Source organism: Silurus meridionalis, chromosome 11 (assembly GCF_014805685.1).
Source record: "Silurus meridionalis isolate SWU-2019-XX chromosome 11, ASM1480568v1, whole genome shotgun sequence".
In the NCBI taxonomy this organism is placed as follows: Eukaryota; Metazoa; Chordata; class Actinopteri; order Siluriformes; family Siluridae; genus Silurus; species Silurus meridionalis.
In genome coordinates this window covers 20,762,650-20,783,467 of record NC_060894.1, presented here as the reverse complement: position 1 = coordinate 20,783,467, position 20,818 = coordinate 20,762,650, and the positions used below count along the sequence as shown (strand labels likewise).

At 38.0% G+C, this 20,818-nt stretch overlaps 1 protein-coding gene across 3 annotated transcripts in view; it reads left to right on the top strand.

Annotated features, from left to right (window-relative positions):
- ror2 (receptor tyrosine kinase-like orphan receptor 2) overlaps nt 1–20,818 on the top strand; it is a 70,616-nt gene that overhangs the window by 20,561 nt on the left and 29,237 nt on the right. Inside the window, exon 1 of one of the 3 annotated variants that reach the window (XM_046860610.1) lies at nt 20,264–20,482. The exons of the other annotated variants lie outside the window; for them this stretch is intronic. The gene's annotated coding sequence lies outside the window, so the exon portion shown is untranslated. Of the gene's footprint in view, nt 1–20,263; nt 20,483–20,818 lie in introns of those variants that run through there. 3 annotated transcript variants of the gene reach the window in all.

Sequence of the window (20,818 nt, the reverse complement as noted above, 5' to 3'; positions counted from 1 at the left end):
AGACATTTGTAAACATCCCTTTCATATATTAAAGGGTCTGGGTTGATGTTTGAGGAGGAAAGGAAAAAATAGACAGTATTAAGGGGAAAAACTTTCTATCTTGGATTGAAGTCTTGTTCAGTTCACCCCTTTTTTGAGCACCCATGAAGAAAGCGAGTATTTAACAAAAGATTCCCAGTGAGAAAAACCTGGAAACATTCACTGCCCTAATAAATTTCCTAGGATCCAGTTGTTACAGTGTCTCCTTTATGAAGCCAGTGCTCTCCATCAAAAACCTGCTGCTTTTCTCGAGTATGATGAACACTTTAATCTTTCATTGTGGTGTCAAGAGAAGTACAAATGAAATATTACTAGATCGCAAAAGCTCACACCAGCTGTAAAACATCGAGAACGCATTGTTGTGTACTTAGAGCTGACTCAGTACCTCAGCAGCTTGTAACCATTGAGAAATCTGGAAATTTCCGCAGCAGAATAGGATGGCGTCGGTCTGTGATCTAAAGCTCAACAGAGGGTCAGGAATTCAACACGACTGATCCAAAACACAGAGCTTAATCCTCAACTGAGGTTCAGGAATTCAACTTAACAGTTGTGGAAAGCACAGGGGATTAATCACTTGAGTTTAGCCCGAAGAAATGCATCTATCTGTAGTAAATGCCTTATGCTTGCCAGGTGAATGTCAATCCTGGAAACATTGTTTGCTGAGGTGGGAATACACCTTACATTGGATGCCAATCTATCTATTGTTTATTTGCCAATTCGTTTACATTTTTACTTCACCTTATCCCAATTTGGTCATTTTTTCAAGTTCCCACATTGATGAATGCTAATGTTCATTCTCTGAGACACAAATGCTGGATCTCAGTTTGCCTGTTTATACTACACTAACAGCGTGTACCTTTTTTGGGTGAAGAAAAGTTCAGTTTTCGATTTTTCGATCTTACGTTGACATTAGCAATACGACACAAATTTTAATAAAATTTGTAAAATACATCCTTCACTCAAGTAGAAAATCAGATACTCATGTTTTAAAAGACTTTGGAAAAAAGTTGAAGTTCTGACTGCACTTTTTCACTCAAGTTAAAGTACAGAAGTTTGGGCTCTTACATGTACTTCAGTAAAAAGTAGTCATTACTACTACCTGTTTTAGTGTCATGCTGGAAACTGAACCTCACATCATATTAATACAAAGGAATGTCTCTGTTCTCAGTCATGTTTACATCACTGACTCCCTCCGTCTCATCCACGTTAACCCCAGACTTCTTACTGCCTTCTGTTTTGCTTGTTGTTAGCTTTATAGGCTAGCCTACGTCTGTGGTGCATGATAGCAACGAAAAAGATACACCAGTGGTAGATTAAAAAAGGCGTGCAATAACAATAACTTGGTGTGCTGAAAACAGATCGTAATAATAAGAAAATGTATCATCATGTCACTGAATAGATAACATAATAGATTTTTGCCATCTCTGAAAACCCCAAAAAGTTTTTTTAAGCCTTTTATGAACATTTTTGTATTCCTATGAAAGAATTTTTCAAAAATACTTAATTAAAAAAATCTTTTTAAACCTTTTTCCCATAATTAGAACTGAATAAATCGTCTTTCTGAGTAGGAAGTCATTACTGTCTAGTTTAGCATCTATACACAAGGAGGATATTTTAACCTTCCTCTCCTTTCGAGGGCGTATAATTGCATAATAAGCCCTGATCTCGGATTAGTGAGTTGTTCATGCTCAGACCAAAACACCTCGGCAGTGTTATGACAAGCGCCCATCAAATAAACACCTACTTTTATGAGATGACCTTTGGAAATTCGTGGTGGACATTTGATTAATGTTGCAATTAAAAAGCAGTTTGCACAGGGTAGCAATGTCATCCAGATGTCGTGCTGAGAAAAAGCAGAACTGACTTTGGGTTGAAACTGTGTCTCATATTCCAGTCTATTTGGCTGCTATTTGTTTCCGATGGTATACAGTTTTCATGGTAGTGATTTATTTAATAAAATTGAATTCTTTGTAAAGGATTCTTTGTCTCTTTTAGGGCACTGTTTTCAATTAGTGATGATTAACGGATATTACTTTGATTTTATGAAGCCTTTTGGAAAAAAAGAAAAATATACCAAATGCAGTTTGCAGTCTTGTTACAATGTGTCTAAAAGTCTAATCAAATAAAAGTAAAAACTTTTTTAACAGCGAAAAAACTCCAAAAAAACTCTATTGTCCATGACTTGCATTATTTTTATTACTTTATTTTTTAACAGATATTATTTAATATTTAGTTAAGTTCTACACTTCAAGCAAAACATACTCAAGTAAAAGTAAAATTACATATTTTAAAAACTACTTTTAAAGTACAAGTACTCAATTACAGTAACAGGAGTAAATGTAATTCTTTACTTTCCACCTCTGCTTACCTTGTGCCCTTAATTCCAGCTTGTAGAATTTGGAACCTTCCTTTTATCACCTACACAGTTTGGTTTCATGATATCCAATGACCCATTTGGGTTCTCACAAGCTCGTAGTCCTGATCTCGATTCTCACCTGCTGGTTTCGGTTGGAATCGGATGATCTGTGAGAGAAGTCCTCCAACTGCAATCCAATGTTTTGCAGTTTGCAGGTAGTTGAGATTTTCTAAATCCCTGGCATGTTGACCCAATCCTGTCATGTTCACATGAACGTGGTGCCAATCAGAGATTTTTTTAGAGACTGTAAACTTTGTGTAAGGTGCTGAAAGATACACAAATGGAGGATCTCGAAGCTTGGAGAAGCACACAACCCCAGGAGGTTGTTGAACTGTTCTCATGAGAGGCCTGCTAAAAAAAGGTGAGTAGCAGTTAGCAGTGATACATTTTTTACACTGGTGTGTGGTCTGTTTGGAAGTTGAATTTAAAAACTGCGTACAGCTCTGCCTGATGGTCGCCATTTTTTTAAATAATGCTGAGCAGAAATGTGTAATCAACCAAAAGAAATGTAGGGGTCTTGATCTAAAATTTATTTTTAGTTCTGTCTTGTTGACTCTGATATCATTCCTGTTGTTGGAGGACCATCACTCAATTAGTAAGCCAGTTTGGCTGGAACAAAAGGTTCTTGCTTCAGGGTCAAACGTGAAGTGGTGGGCTAGGACAGGACCATTAACAGGGTTTCAATGTGACCAGAGTTGGAAATTAACAAAGAACAAAGAGTCCTAGAGGGAGGGAGTGTAAGTGTGGGTGGGTGGGGGGTTGGGGGGTGTTTAGTGGGGCAAAGAGAAAAACACCTATTGAAAAGGAGTTTTAACTAAGAGAGGTAGAGGAGAGGGATGAGGCTTACCAGACGGCCCTTTCTTGTGCCCCCGTTGATGGAGTGGTCTGGCTCCCCTTTCCTCAATGGACGTATTCATGGTCTGGCCATTTAGATGGAGGAAGGTAGCTAGAGCAGATATTTCTTTGCACTGGACTGATGGCAATATAATAATCTTCAAACACAGGGAATTAATGTCAAACTAATATGAGCAGATTATTATTGACGTAATATAAAGTTGAATATTTTGCGCTGCCCCAGTTTTGAAACACAGCTGAAATATGGAGATGGATTTGAATTCTTTAAGAAACGACATCCACGTTTCAGGCATTTTTTTCTAAGCATTTTGTAGCCCTTTATTTATGTTTTGCCTTATTTCTTATGTTTATTGAAAGTAGGAAATGTGGGTGGGAGAAGAGATGGGCTGCTGTTTGTGGGCTCAGACTCTTTCAAGTTTAATTGCAGTTGTTCACAGACAGTAAAGACTTCCTCTGGTGACTTCTAGACCGTAAATGATTTCCTTCAACTTTGGCTTTGTGATTTTCTCTTTTTTTTTACTTTTTACTTTTTTTTTGCAATTCAGTAACTACATGTTCAAATGTGGTCAGCTCACTTGGGAGCAAATTGAAGGAAATAGGCCTTATCTGAGTTAGCAAGGTTATTAAATGTAGAAAGAGGGGTTTGGGCAGGGGGGCACAAGCAAAACCCTTGTGTACAATAATTTAGTTCTGTTTAGTCCAGGGTATTATATATTTAATGTTATTTTAATCAGCACTCTAAACTTTTTTTGATGTAATGGATATTATAAGCTCAGCAATGGATTGAGAGGAAATTGGATTGCGATTCAAACATGCTTAGTTGTGGTTAGACCTACAACATAGTTGTTTACTGAAGGAGTCTTCAGTGCTGACTTCATCCATATCTGAATATTGAACGTTTTTATGTAGCAGATGCCATATGAGAAAGATTTGTGTGACTATTTAAAGTAGGATAAATTGGAACTTATAAATAAACTTAAAACAAACTGCTGAAAACGAGGACCTTTTTGTACTTCTATACATTTCAATTCAGTTTACAGCTGAAAAGTACAATAATTTACTGGGACAGTTTATATACGCTATGTATAGGTTTTTCAAATTCTTTGCCATGCATGTAATGAGTTTCTTGGTATAACCCCTTACACCCCTGTCCAAAATGGGAAACGGGTAAAAGAGCATCATTTCCAGTGACAGGTCTTCACAAGAGCTTGTTTGTTTAGTATTCCTCTTCTTCTAAGAGTTTCAGGCAAATGTTTGTGAAAAGTCGCCGGTTCATTCGTCACGGTGCTTAAGCATATTAAGTGGATTAAGTTATCGTGTATGGTGGATTCAATGCCACGGCATGGCCTCAAATTCTCTCGAGGTAACAAACCCGCAATTTTGGCAGTGGCGAACTTTTACATGCGCTCGAGTTATAATAAAAACCAGGCAGCCATTTCACTGCTTTGTAAATTGGCATCACTGTTTTAATGAATAAGTCTTCGGATCGTAGTTCAGGTATTGTCAGGCAAAACCACTGCACAATCCGGGGTGGGGGCTATTGGGTTAAAACAGGAAAGCACAAGGCTTTGTTTCCTCACACATCTGCTGAGCACATGGCACTGCCATGGAAGAGCCAGTGGGAGGTTGGAGTGCAGTCGCTGCATATTCCTGGGACTGATTACAGCTTATGAGGAGGCAGAGATTAAATCATTCACGTGGCCTCTGTCCTGAACAAGCACATATAGGTTCTGTTTTTTTTTTTTTTTTTAATGCCAGATTTAGGATTAGACTGTGAAAAAGAATTTGAATGCAAGATGATAATCGAGCACTTAAAAATTAAGTGCATGTCTAATTGCATTACCAATTGTACACTTTGTATTTTTGATACATAATACAAGTTTTATACACAAGTCTATACTAAGGCTCTCAAGAATCTGATCCTGTGTGTACATTCCAAGCTTTATTTAGGCAATTAAGGTTTTAGGATGCTAAACATGCTAGCTTGTTTTGATTTTACCCGTGATTAACCCCCCTGGCTCCTTTCTCGCCACACATTTGTGGCTGGGGTTAGTTTGCCCGAGTCCACTCACTTTGCCCTGGCCAAGGCTTTATTTAAACTTAAACAGACAGTCCCACACACAGAAGCCCTGAGCATAGCGACTTTGATCATTTCTTTCTCCTCTAAGGCCTTTGGATCCTGTTTGATGTTGCCCTCACTGATATGTTTCCCATCAGTGAGCAGGGGTTTGTAGTACAGCACATGTGCATCATTTGAGGGACGGGGGTGGGAGGGGTGAGAGAACTCCGCGCTGAAGTTGTTAAAAGAAGAAAAACACTTGTTGGTCTGAAACTGCTCATGGAATAGTCTGCACAATTAGCCTTTGTGTTCTCAAATTGGCGCTGAGCAGTGAAGCTTCTTTTTTGAGTTCACCTAGAGCGAGAGCCTAAATCATCATCTGTGGTAGGCTTGGATTGGATTCTGCTTTTGTTGCTCAGGCTCTGTAAATGCAGATATCAGCCAAAACTATATACAAGCAATATTCTGATGGAACTGAATAAGAAAAATTATATATGGTGAGAAATTATTGTTTTTTTTTATGATGCAACATTCATTTTTAGCCTGATATAATGTTGGGCTATGGTTCGACACCGTTTTTAATTTGGGATGTCTTCAGATTCCATTCATAGCTTAACAGCAGTCCAAAAATAATAGTCAATAATGTATATTTGCATTTACATTAATGGGATCTAGCAGATGCTCTTATCCAGAAAAGCTTACTGAGCAGTTGAGGGTTAAGGGCCTTGCCCAAGGGCCCATCAGTGATAGATTAGTGGTGCTGGGATTTGAACTTGTGAACTTCCATTCCAGAGTGCAATGTCTTAAACATTGAGCAACCACCTAATATAGTCTCTAACAGTAGAGTGGTACAGGGGAAGCATTGCTGTGAGATCATTCATATAGCCAGTCTCTATGGTTTTATCCGGGTCCTCTGGTTTCCTTCTTCCTCATGAAAAAACACCAGTGGATTGGTGAATTGAAAATGCCCGTAGGTAATAGAATAAGTATATTTATTGGTCCTAGCTGGGGTGTATTAATGATTTCTGCCTTTTGTTTCTGGGATAAATACTCAGGGAAAAAAACAATCACAAGGTTCCATGGTTTTGAAACCTAAACTCATTTTCTTAATGGTGCTTTCATAGTACATTGTCAGTTTGTTTGTTTCTTAGTAAAGAATTTAGCTTTTAAAGCATAGAAAGAAGAGAAAATCCTGCCCAAATCTTGATAATCTCTTAAATGCAGAGGGTAATTGATCATATTTTCTAATGAATATTTTTGCATCATGTCTATGTGGTTGGAAGATATTAAGAAGGATAACCAGGATCACAAGTTGGGGATTTGTCAGGCTAACAAAAGGATGTTCTTTGGATGTTCCAGGCTCGCCATCTTTTTCCTGGCTCGTCACGAGTTCTATTGAGATTCCTCTGTATTTCCACCCGTGGGTGACAACAAGGTTATGGTTAACTTAGAATAAAACCTTAATAGGAGAACCTGACAGCCAATACCCCAGACTTCCCAATTTATTTTTCTTGTATACCACTGTAAAGTCCCGATATCTTCTAGAGTTACTGTAAATGGTGGATTTTTGCTACCCTGTGGTCACAGTGATCTTGTTTTTGCTATGCCTCAGTGTGCTTGCATATGTGGTGCTTGAGGTCTATTTACAGATGGTTTTATTCATGTTGATTTTGGTTTACACCATCTTACAGTTATTTGAACATTTGCAGAGGTTGCATTGTTCAAGGTGAAACCACCCCATATGGCGCTGAGACAGACGAGAAGGATAGGTAGATGTTTCTACATTTTATTCTACACCAATCATTAAGTCAAATCCTCTACTGATGGTGAAATGGTTAAGTACTGAATATGTATTGTGTTTGATTGAGGTCCCGAAAGTGAATGTTTTCCTTCAATTTTAAAATTTGCCTCTGAAAGGATTCTGGCACCAGAACCCAAGAGCTTTTTAAACACCAATGCCTCCAAGGACTTTTCTGGCCTCTGCACTGACCAGCATTAAATTGGTTGCTTGGAAATAACTTGTAACCAATAGAAAGAATAAAAAAATGATCAAACAATACATAAGTACTACTTTGCTAACATCTGAGACTTTCTTTAAGAACATAAAGAAGCTGTTGTTTTCAGTCACATTATTGACATTTTTAAACCACTTTATGGTGAAACAAGTACCATGTGTCCGGGGGAGACCTCCCTCCCCACTAGGGAACATAAAGAGAAAAGTGCTGTGGTAAATAATCAGTAGGAACTGCATTAAAAATATGAGCATTTTTGTAATTTTAATTTATACCTGCAAAATTTTTAAGGCATAAGAACACTATAAATGAACCATTTCCTGTCAAGAAAATAAACAGTGAACCACTACTTACCTTTGCTAAAGTTCTATACCTTTAAGCATGATGTAGATTTTGGTTTTATGATTGTGTATTAAATAGAGGCATAGCCTCAATTTCTGTCTGACATCTGAGCTCATAAAAGTCTCTCTTAAGCGTTTTTATATAGTTATAAGCGCAATTCTAAATCACCTGAACTTTCGAAGGCCTTGTGTAGTTTGCTGTCATGATCTAAACTTGCAATCATAATGGATCGGGTGCTTGATGAATGATATCTTGGGCTATTCCTGTGTAATATAGGCGTAGAGAGGCCTAAACTTCCCTTAAGTTGCTCACTGGTAGACCCATGTCTGGAGACCATGAAGCATTTTTCATTTAACACCAACCACACGATCTTCAGAGAATGCCTATTTTCACAGGTACTGTTTTGCGAAAGGAAGAAAGCAGGTACTCAACCATAGCACAGATTGTTCTAACTTTGTAATCATACTGTGCTATACTCCATCATCCATGGAGAAGAAGCATTAGTGTGTCAGTTGGGGTGTAAAGTGTTAAAGCTCAAATAAATAAAGAGGACAAGACCATGAAGTTCTTGGCAGCAACATAACTGATGGAGAACAAATGTAATGTGAGCTGACCACAGAAATAATTTGGGGTTTATGAAGGATTTTTTATACCAGTGAAAAGGGAATTGCAACAATGTTTTGCCATCTTTTGGACCAAGAGAGGCAGCTGGGCAGCGATCACAGGACTGAAATAAAGCCGTTCCAATACATGACCTAATATTGGTTTCAGACGGGATAGGGTGGAACAAAAATGCAAACACTAAACGTTGAAAAGTATAAAAAAGAGCCAGCGTTCTTTAAATCCCAGAAAATCGTTTACTCCAAATGCTGGTCGCATACCTTCAAACGTTAAGACGCTTCAATTTCTAGAGATGTTTTGCGCTTTTGATTATCGCATTTTTACCTCAAAGAACTGTCAGTGTTGGTAAAGCAGGATTTCCTTAAGATGGAAATCAGGATAAATATTGTATCGCTAAAAATATTAGCGTTTACTGTAAATTCATAGCGCTTAAGGACAGAGATAAAAGAACAAATATGGTGTCTAATTACTTCCTGAACTCTTGATTTGCCCTTCTTTTTCATGCACACGCAGACTTTCCTGAAGTAGAATTATGAAATCTCTGAGTAGAACTTGCTTAATCTATTAGCAATGAATATAATCACTTGTGTACATTTATAATGTATTTAATTAGTACATGCTTGTTGATACTCTCACGATTTCAAACATTTTATTGTAAGAAATAAGAAACCCAGTCCTTATAGGGCCCTCAATAAGGTTACACAAGGACAGGCATAAGCCTACACCAGTACATCATTGTGACTCGTTTGTTTGAAATGAATTCCCAGTGAATTTGTTTGATAGATTATTTTCAAGTCAGTAGAGAATGAGAATGCATTGTGGGTGCTTTCACCCTGCTTTCATGCTGTATACTGCTTAACCCTTTAGTGCCTTTTGGTATTTTGACCTATAACTATACTCGCATACTTGAAATTTTCACATAAAAGACAAGGCATGGGGGAAAAGAGACAAATATTTACAATACACAATCAACAGACCATCTAAACTGCCTTACCATTTGTCTATACACTCCTGTCTAATGCATGAACCACACGGGCTCTTCATTTATCTCCAGAGTCACAGACTGAGGTGAACCATGCAATGCTACATCACTGACCCCAGGCCTTCCTTTCTGTTTAGTTTTCAAGCCTCTCTCATGTCCATGAGCAAAGGCCTTTAACCCTAATCTGCTCAGTTGTACAAATGAGATGATTGTAAGTCGCTCTGGATACGGGCATCTGCCGAACGCTGTACATGTAAATGCTTAAGGCTCATGTTTCAGGAAGTCCTCGGATTTAAAGTGGCATCTTTCTGGTTACTAAAACAGACTGATTTGGCCTCATTTTCCACTAATAATAATCTTTTTTTTCATTTTCTGAGTAACAAAAGTTTACAGACACCTGGTCCTAAGTATGATATGTGCTTTTTAAGCATTAGTTTCCACATTTAGTCTCAATTTGCTGTTATAATTTGCTCCACTCTCCTGGGAAGATGTTCCTCCAGATTTTAAGGTGTACTTGTGGAGATTTGTGCTCATTCAGACACATTGGTGTTCGTGAAATTAGGTACTAATATAGGTGAGGAGGTGAGGAGGCCTGGGGTGCAGTCAGCATTTATAGCAGGAGCCCTATAGCAGGAGATCTTCCACTCCAAACCATGCAAAGCATATATTCATGGAGTTTGCTTTGTGCCCAGGGGCATTGTCATGCTGGAACAGGTTTAGGTCCCATAGTTCAAGGGAAAGGAAAAGTTTATGCTACTGCATCGAAAGACACCATGTTCAGTTGTGTTCCTTCAGCTTTTCGATAATCGTTTGGGGAAAAAAACACATATGGCTGGGGAAAGTCAGGTGTCCCAATACTTTTGTTCGTATAGTGTAACTTTTACAATTGTTGCATTCGGCATGTGTGAGTTGTGTTGTGATGAATTTCCAGCATTGGTTTCATTTTGTTTTTTTTAATTTAGCTGTTTAAAAAACAGCCTTCTGTAATATTCAGAATAAGTTTTCTGCTGCATCAGTAGTTATGAACAGGTGTCAGTCCTCTTTCTACAAGCCATAATGTCATTTCGATCCCTACAAGGCAAACAGAATCACATATTTACACAATGCCGTCGCAGCTCTTAGTTCTGTCAGATTGTTTTCAGAGACCGAGTGTAACTTTAAGGATGGCACACAGACTTGTACGACCCGGCTGAGTTTCTTTTGTGTAAACAAAATTTGTCTTATGCACTGTTTGTAGCAGCGCAGTTTGTAAAATAAACTTGCTCGCTGGCAAAAAAAAAAAAAAGTCCCAACGCAGAGCAGTCTGTATATCCTCATAGACGAACTGCTCTGCCAGCCAGCCGTCCCTGCCCTTTTTTTTTCATCCACAAACCTCTGCCTGACTGCCTTCCTCCAAACATCGCATCAGTCACAGAGAACCAAAGTGGTTCTTGGTTGGAGGTTTAAGTTCAGCCTTTGCCAGGGGGAATAACATGAGCCAAAGAGATATGCTGGAGCTCAGTGTTTGGTTAATGTGCGCTTTGTCTGCTTTCCACTCAGAGAACTAAATTCTGGAGGAGCCACAGTATGTACCTTCCAAGACTAGCTGGTAGTGTGCTTAAGAAGAGAAAAAAAAAACTTTGTTTCTGCAGACACTGCTTTTTATGCCCATGCTCAGCAGGCCTACTTCCTAAAAGAGGAAATTTTGGAGGACATTTTTTAACACTATGAATAAAAGTGTAATTCGAAACAATCAAATGTAATTATTTCTAAATCACTACTGTGAAAGTGATATTAACGGCATTTTTGTTCGTGAAAATTCGAGGGATACTACTGGAAGCTTAGGCTTATGTGATTTTTTTTTTTTGCTTTTCGGGTTATATTTTTGTTCAGCATTTCATAAAATCCTCGAAGTTGCCTGGAAATTATGTAGATGAAGCTAAAGCTTTTGGATGATGAATGATTTAAGTGCTTCTCTATGTCATGTCCTGTAGTATGTCTCAGCTGAAAAAAGGAAATGGATTTGGGTTTTCAAGAGCTGCCAAGAGCTAAAAAAAAAAAAAATGAATGGAAAATAAAATAGACATGGCTCGTGATAAAATGCTAAACCATAAATTACAGAGAACCTTTGTACCTCACTGAGATTGATATCTCTAAGTAAAACTTTGTGTTATTGTAAAAGGAAAAATAACCGCCTGCTCTGCATAGTAAGTTAGTATTGAACTATGAGTGGTCATTTTGGGGGGGGGGGATTCATGGGTAAAGTGGGTTCTAATGATCGAGTGGGAGGTGGAGGGGACTTATAAATCTGCTTAGAAAAAAGAAAAGAAAAAAACCTTCATATGAACTATCACACCCTTCTCAAATCGAGCTCAGCTGGGAAAAGTATTCAAAAAACGAACTCTCCTGAAAGTTGGCTTTTCTGTCATCATAGTCTTTGACTGTCAGTATTCCATAATGCACTGTGAATGTGGTTAGATGGAAGGTCCATATGGGATTAATGTAGATCACAGGCTTTGCTGGAAGACTTTTAGTAAGTTGATTTAAACATAATTTACTGAAGTATGTTTGTTTTTGTCTATCTTTCAACCTTAGTGTATATATTCATTTCATCTGTTTCTGGATTTCTTTTTATTCAGACATCTTGTTGTTCCTGATGGGGGTCAGTGAAAAGTCCTTGAAATTAAATGTTTAAAGTTTGGAGAGATTTTTTATTTATTTAGCTTTTACCTTTAACCCCAATAAAATGTATTGGGGAAAAAAAAAATCATTATTGACTTTGTTTTCCAAAACTCCCCTGCTAATTTTTTGATTTTTACAGATATTATTATTATTATTATTATTATTATTATTATTATTATTATTATTATAATACCTATTTTATTTAAAAAAAAATAATTTTTTTTTTACATTTTTTAATACTTTATTAATACTACAGGGAAATTATTACTTTTTCGCGTATCCCAGCGATGTAGTAAGTGGGGGTAGAAGGAGCTAGAAGGAGTAAGTCTCTTGTTTTTGGCTCTTTAGCCAAAAAAGAATAGTAAACCTGGGATTTTTAATCAATGAGATTAACTCTTTTTGCAAACATTCAAGCACATGCATTAGTGAGAAGCTCAGCTAGGCAAAAGGCAAACGAGACAACACTCCTCATAAGCTACCACCGGAAAAATTACAGCATTGTCAACCTCTAATGAGCCGTTTACGTCTCCAGGATGCTCCGTCAAAACGTCAAAGTCATAAGCCAATAATAACTCGAGTATGCGTCACTTTTGGAATCTCATTTTGACTTTTGCTTCACTTTGGGCTAAAACAGCATAAAATGGTTAGCCATAATGCCTCGACCGTGAACTTGTGGCCTTGACGGTGAAACTTACATTCCTGTGAACCTGAACATAAGGACGGAAAGCTCCTACTTGGTTACTAAAATGTATGTTATGGTTGATGTTATGGCTTATTGCATTTTCTTTTTTCTTTTTTTCTTTTCTTATTGGAATTGTAATGTATTTGTAGTAACACTGTGCTTCATAAAAGTAATTTTTTACCTGTTTAATTTTAGAGTTAAGATTAAAAAAGGAAAATCCAATTCAATTTCACACCTTTCATATTGTTTATGTTCATTTGGAAATACCATTCCGGATGTAGTCATTCCTTAAGAGTTCAGAGTTTTGTGCAGGACACTTTAAATGCTAAGTCTTGGCAAACTGTCTTAAAAAGACATTCTTTACAATTGTGTGCTTCTAATTTTGTAGCAGAAGTTTGAGAAAGGCCTAAATATGTGTTTGATGGTCAGATGTGCAAATGCTTTTGGCATTATAGTGTAGAGTATGTAGGATTATAGTACAGTGTTGGTGGTCGGAGGTTTAAACTGCTTCTCTGTGTAATAGATCTTGGCCTGAAGGATGAGGGAAGTGTTTTTTTTTTTTTCTTTAGTCTTTTCACCTTATATGGGCAGAAGAAGACTTTAAGACCAGAGCCATTCAATCTACTGCATCATTCCTATGGGATGCTATTAGACATGTATGTGTAAATCTATGTATAAACATTAGGGCTGGTATGGAAAGTTTCTGTCAACAGAACTGTCAACAGAACTGTAATCTCAGTAACCCACAGACTGGATTAATTTAGGGTTTTTTTTAACGAGTTTTCTTGGTTGGTTCTGGAGTTCTTCCAGTTTATGAAAAAATTGGTGCAGTTGCTTTTAATCCAGTTATGAATTACCTCATAGTCAATTTGCATGCATGAAGAGAATTTGGGCGGTTCAGTCTTTGATCTTGTGCTTTTCTGCCTCTCAGATAACCCAGTCATGCCATAGCTGTAATCTCTGGCATGTTCCCAGTCCTTTGCTCTTTTGAATCTCCAGGACTGAAATTATGAATAATTGCAAATACATATCGAGTGAATAGTTGTGAAACAGTTTTGTTTTCGTGATGAATTTAGAACTCATCACCCCCACCATAAGTCATACTGCTTCAACATGTTTTCTGACAAGCTGTGCGACTCGAACATAAATCTTCTATGTTTGATTGATGATAATGACCATAATCTGAGCAAATGGCTGTAAAACTGTTTATGCTGGCATTGTGAAAATAAGCATATGCTATCCAGCTAACCACCTGTGCATATCATTAGAATAATGTTTACTTTCTGAAAACTATCTTTTGTAGTTACGTCGGCTATCAGGCTGTAATACACAACGTTAAGCTTTATGTCACAAAAAGGCTTCATCTGCAAAACATGCTTATGGCTAACATGCCAAGTTCTGCTCAATCTAGGAAATACTGGCATGTGCCTACGAAATGAGTCTTCCATGTGTAACATAAACAACTAATTTAAGAATTTATGGAGATGTAAGAGTTGTAGAATGAAAAGGTTCCTTTTGGCATGTGTATTAGCTCATTAAGAGCATGCAGGGATTTGATGGGAGCCCTATTTGCTAAGCTGTGGGATCTTTGCTGCATAACCTGGCCGCAGTATTGCGCCAAATCGAATGGGGAAACTCATTCAGGCCTTTTTCCTTCTGAAACTTTATTGTGCCATGTTTTTTTCCCTCTATTATGTAGGTTTTTTTCGATTTGCCTAACCCTATCTGGAAAGCAGTTTGTCATTTGTGTCCTTTATTTCCTAACATTTGTCTATGGTTTTTTTTTTAATTCCAATATGGCCTGTTTTCTTAGGTATAGAATACAGTCTCTGACAGGATTGTGCAAAATAGTTTGTTTTTACTGAAGAAGGGACCCCATATTTTGCACTGTGGTTGCCATAAAGTGGCAGAAATTAACCTTTTTCTACAAATTTACGAATTGAATTTAAATCGACTTCCAAACTGAGATCTAACATATGAACTTTGTTTGGATTAAAACATCTGTATACCTGCTCGTTCATAGCATGCCTAAAATCCTTCCTATTCAAGAGCTTGCGAGTCAGATTTTAATATGAGGAAAGAAATGTGATTTCATCAACGTTGACTGGGGTGTGTGTGTCTGTGCCAGGATTGTGTAAACTGCTGATCTCCAGGGATTAATTGTGGAATGCAAAAAAACATCCATTGAGTGTCCATTTTTTTTGTGGAGGAAATGCTTTGTTTAGTGACAGACGCCAAGGAGAATGGCTAGATTGGTTTGAACTGACAAGAAGCTTATGGTATCTCAACCACCTTTCCGAAACGCATTTCAGAATGCACAAAACGGTCGTCTGACCCTTGAGTCATACAAGAGACGGCAGAAGATTTATTGGTGCTACGATAGCCACAGTCTGTGTAAGAAACTGGACTGTGTAAGACGAACATCAACTGGTCTTTTCTCAGTCTTGGTTGCAGGGGTGAGTCATGGCCATGTCAGCATGTGGTCGGTAAAAAGCTGAACAATGTTGAACATTGAATGGGGACAGAGTTCCATTTTATTGCAGCTACATGGGTTGGTGCATGCTGCACAGAAAAGAATTGTAGTATATACACCGTTATATATGAATAGTATTTAGTGAGTGTTTGTTTTTTTTTCTTCTTCAATGGTACTAATAAATCCTTAAACACTGCTTAACTGCTGGCTTTGACACGTAGGGAAAAACGTGTCCAAATTACTTGAGTGGCTCTTTTTAATACTTTACTTGAGCAGGGGTAGGTGTGATTCGGCTTGTGCGTAATAGATTTTCCTCTTATTTACAGAGCATGTGTATATATGCATATGTGTGTGTGTGTGTGTGTGTGTGTGTGCGTTTACTGCTATTGACTTAGTCAGTACCTTTGACACAAAATGTTCATAGCCATGAAACCCTAATAATTCTTGGGGTAGGAATTACTAGCCTCTGTTTTTCTTGGTACTTATGACTGATATGTAATACGCTTTATACCACGTGTCTGAGTAGAATGTTGTGGAATCTGTAGCTCTTGGTGCAACCACAACTTGAAGCCAGCCTTATTACAGTATAAGGTATGGCAAGAGGTTGAGGGCAGCACACATGTACCTGATATTGCACTGCAAGTCACCATTTTGTTCACTTTTATATTTAGCGGCCTTGTTATGACTACCAGAATTCCTGTCGATAAACACAGAGCTTGGCAAGTTGTACGGAGTGGAGTTTATGTCTGTGGAGAGAACTCGGAGAGCTGTTATTATCCCATCATTTGTGCAGAGGATCGGAGAAACAGAGCTAGAGTACTGCCATGCAATTACAATCTGGTCATTGAAAAAAAAAAAAAAAGCACAGCTTTAGTAGAATCAGACCATCTCTCTTGCTTTCCCTCTGTTGTTCTCTCTTTTCTTCTCATGTGTGTGTGTGTTTGTTTCTTGCTGTATTTTTAGCATGTTGGCCGCAATGTTACATCTTGTACACTTCCGGACCTCCTTCAGTGACAGGAGTTCAACCACTCTGCCCAACCACCGACTCTTTTTGAGGGTTTTTCTGGTTACGTGTGCACTGTTGAAATGACGTCAGCTTAGTGCCTCACTGTTATCTGATAGCAGTAAAAGATTCCCTTAGCTATTGCTATTTTACAAGTAAGACATTTAAAAGCAGGGTTAAAATAATGGGGTTTCCCGAGGGTCCTTGTTAAGGGGGTCTTGAACTGAAGACTGTTACTACTATCAGAGTTGGAGAACAAGGATGAAAAAGCAGGAAAACCTGTACACCCATTAAAAAAGATTTACTGTCAAAACTGAACTTGGATCATTACATAAACGGATCTTGAGTCATTTAGGCAGTATTTTGATTATCAGGAGAAAATTAGCCAAAATGTTCATCCTGTCAGAATCTAATTTGAGAAACTTTTGTTGATACTTGAAAAAAATCAAGTTAATCCATATTTAGACCTGAGGTCTTTAGAAAAAATAAAAACGTAAACCTCTTATTTGATTTCTTGTATAACTAGACCTGGATTTTAGCGTGAACATAGCCATAGAAGCTGGCATGGCTTTAAGAATGAACAAGGAGGGGAAAAAAGGTCTACTATGTAGACTTTCAATAAAATTGTATTTAAAAAGAAAAAACTAAATATACAACCAATGCTCATATATGTAAAACACTACCTTCCAGACTTTGTAGCTGCTAGTTTAAAAGCTAACTTTGCCAGTTATTTCTATTTGCATGACTGAAAAGAGATTGGGTTTGAATGTTTGTGGTAGAGATCTAGCTCCCAAAACAGTTTAAACTTACACTGTCTGGGAAGAACATTACTGATCACATTGCCTTACTAGGAGAAATGTAGCTAATTCAGCTAATTTGACTTCCAACTCCATGCCCATCAGTCAACATGATTCATCTATCTTGGAAAAGCAGCTCAAAGATTTACTCTTTGTATATTTCTTTTGGCTTTAATGTGCTTTTTTGCAGCAGATCATGTTCTTCTGAATGCTGTCTTATGATCCATCCTCATCCTTCATCAAAGAGCGCTAAACTCTACCTAGAGTCATGGTTTCCCACCGCATTTCGGTTTGTTTGCCCTTATTATGTGCTCCTTGATGTGGTGGATAATTGGTGTACAGTGATTTTTCCTGTAATTCCAGCACTTGTATTAGTGAATAATAAAGAGGTAGAGAACATGCTTTAGCCAGGTGTCTACCTTTGCCACTGACATATTTTGCTAAATCGTATAAGGCCATTAAAAGATGCTTGCAGCTCAGGGTAAGAATTTGGCCTTTCATACAGGAGATAGATATGTTATAGTTATTACATGGTGATGAAAACTTCACTTCTCAGAGCCTCACTTCTCTGAGCCTCTTGGTTGAACAATAAAGGTTTTGTGGTGATACCATTTCTTCCTCCAGCCAGAAATTACAACTATGCCCTTGAGTCTTGTTGCATTTGTCTCATGGGGATGCTCACTCGTGGTATTATGTCAACGGAGTGTCACAAGAAAAACAGACTTTAAAAGCTGGCATGAAATTACATCACTTCAGTCATTACAAGGTTCCCTATTTGGTGGCAAATTAAGTGTGTAATTCGAACCTTAGAAAATAAAACGAGAGTTTGGGTATTCGGCATGACTTTGCACGCTCGTTGAAAGGCCATTTCCAATTAGTAGGCTGGTTTAGAGCCAGACTCCGAAGGCTACAGAGGATATGGCCATCAGGATTTTTTCTCTTTTTGTTTTGAGTTTTTACCCAGAAAAGATTAAAGGCTTGAAATTGTGACGTATTTCTGTGCTCACAAACATCCAAACTCCGCATCCTTCCTAAGCTATAGTAAAACCTTAAATCGGGCCTTTGAGACCTGAATCTACAGGAGTCAGTTTCAATGAAAGAGCTCATGAGAGACTCATTGACCGGGTACATATTTCTTTTTGGCCTGAATAACAAACCTGAAAGGAAATGGACTCTGATGTTCAGGTACTTCCCAGAGTTCCTCACCAGGTCGTAGGATATGTGGGCCAGCGGATTTCAGGCACCTCTGAGCTATTTTTCATGAATGTCACTTTGGGCTAAGAGCATCTACAGACACACTATCCCTTGGGGAGGGTTTGGGGGTTCCTTATCCCCAAACATGCTTCATTTGAGTTTTCCGTGTTCTCCAGGTTATCCATAGAAGTACATGTTGTGCTGGTCTTTGGTAAAGAGAATAGTTCCTGGCAAACTTTGCAAGAGCTCAAAGCTATTTCATCTGCAGAAGACAGAAAGAGATGACACTTTTGGAAACATGAAGCTACCACTGACCTGCACGACTTATTATTTTTATGGGCTTTCTTTTTTCCCTCAGAAAGCAGCCAGCTACCTCTAAAGTGACTGCCCTTTATTTCAAGTCTCCCTCATTTTATTTTATGACCCTGGCACCCATCTCTATCCGAACGACTCGCTAGAGGGCAAAATAAAGTGTTAACAAGCTCCTGCATTTTTAACTTGGCCAAAAGTGCACCCCTGCCTCCCCTGTCCTCGTCCTAAAGCCTGGCCATTCCCAAGAGGGAATTCGGAAAGGGGTGGGCGGGGTTGTTCAGCCTCGATGCTGTTTGCCGTCACCTCTTTTACGAGGGCTCAAGAGTGGTCTGCTGGCCGACGGTTGCCAGGCACAGTGTATGCTGAAAAACAAGAATGGGCTGTGAAAGGCACTGATTCAGGGCCCTGAGCACTCGCAGGCATGCTGAGCCAAAATAATCAGATCAGCCTCTTGACCGAGGCGTCTACACTGGTCCATTTGTTTTTTTTGTCCGCCCTCCTTCCTACGATATAGGCACCCTAAGCTTAGGTCTGCTTGTATAGAGGTGGAGGGAAAGTCACGTTTGCTGTTATTGTTCATTCTTGGCATTAAGGTTGATTATATGCATTTATTTTTAAATAAGCTTCATTTATTGAGCCATAGGAATCATAGATGCAGGTACAAATTAATATTTTTAAGGAATGAATAAGACTTAGCAATAATAAAGCTTGTAGCTGTAAATTGGGGCAAAAAAACACGAGAAGCGTGAACCATGTCAAATGCATTAATATCATCAGCAAAAATATATATATTTTTTTACAAATAACGATGCATTAACAGCAATAGACTTGATGTTAATGACATCTAGGTTTGCATTGCTTGTTGTTATAGGAAGTCCAAAAATGTACAGAAAAAGAGCTTGTGTTCTCTCGGAATGATTGTCCATGGTATTGCATCATCAAATAAATCTGGTTTCAACTTTTGATGCACCTCACTTCCACATCTGTTGCACGTATGGGAACAACTCCATGTATAAGGAATGCCATCTTAAAAAGATATTCCAGAGTATTACGTTATTAGTGGAACATATATTATAACAAAATATTGTCACATGGCTACCAGCAGTAAATCTTTTGTAGACTGTTCTTGATGGTGTCTATTGCAAAATATACCTAAACCCCCTGGAGATTTTCTTCAACCAAAAATGTACATGTTTGGATGCTAAATAATTCTTTACAGAGCTTTTACAGGGTTTTAAAAAGTGTAAAAAAAAAATGCAGGTTTTAAAAAGTCTTACATTTGTTGTTCTAGGTCTTAAATAATTTTGAACAGGTCTTAATTTTTCGGATGTCCACGTAACTCTACCTCTAATCTTGATTGAAATGCTCCCTTTAGCATTTTAGAATAGTTTTTCTTGTTAGTTTTCCTGGTGTTGTAGTTCTTTTTTTCACTAGTCCAAATGTAATTTGCTGTATTACGACTACAAATGAGACCAACATGCAACAACCAATCAGCTTTCTGTTATTGGTGCAATTCTCTCTATTGGATTGTACCACAGATATAAAACGGTTTACTTTTTTTTTTTTAAGTTTAGCGATACATGGCTTGAAAAATAATTCATTTAGGACTTGATGTGGGTCTTAAATTTCATTCTTAATGGTCTTAAAAAGGTCTTAAAAAGTCAGAAATTTTAAACCTGCAGAAACCCTGCTTTAGACAAAATGCTTCACTGGCTGTTAATAATATTTAAGTTAAGAGTCACGTGTCTGTGACAACTGTTTTTTCCCCCCTAATGTTCCTCTCTGAAAGTCACTTTTGAAGAAGCCATTCACACGTTAACACGTTTGTTAGCTCAAAGCCGTGTGAAGGAAGAGCTGATTCTGAACAAGCTGACAGCGAGCAATGGAGCTGACGTTAGCACTCAAACAATTAACAGCTCTGTCTTCATTTGTCAACCCGTGCGAGCGTAAATCGCTTTGGTTCCCAGCCAAAAAACAGAGTAACTCATTCATCTTGGTTCACTCCCTCAGGATACAGCAGAGCAGCGTGCCAAGGTTAGCCTGCACATTCTCTTGTTGGTTTTTTTCGTACTTTCTTTTCTCGAGAGAGCTGCAAAAATTATTTAATGTGTGCAGAGGTTAGAAAATTGTTCACTTTGGAGAATTAAATGTTATTTCTATCTCTTTCTTTTTTTTTTGATATCGAGAAATGTCATTCCATGTTCCTGGGTTTTAACTCGCACTAAAGGCCGTAAATAAAAAATGATTTCTCAATGCAATTGCCAGTTCTGTGACTTTAAGAATGTGGGAACTGCTTCTTTTCAGTTTCTTTTGGCTTTGTCTGAAGTTATTACTTATCCTCCTATATCACAATGTGTGGATAAGTTGCAT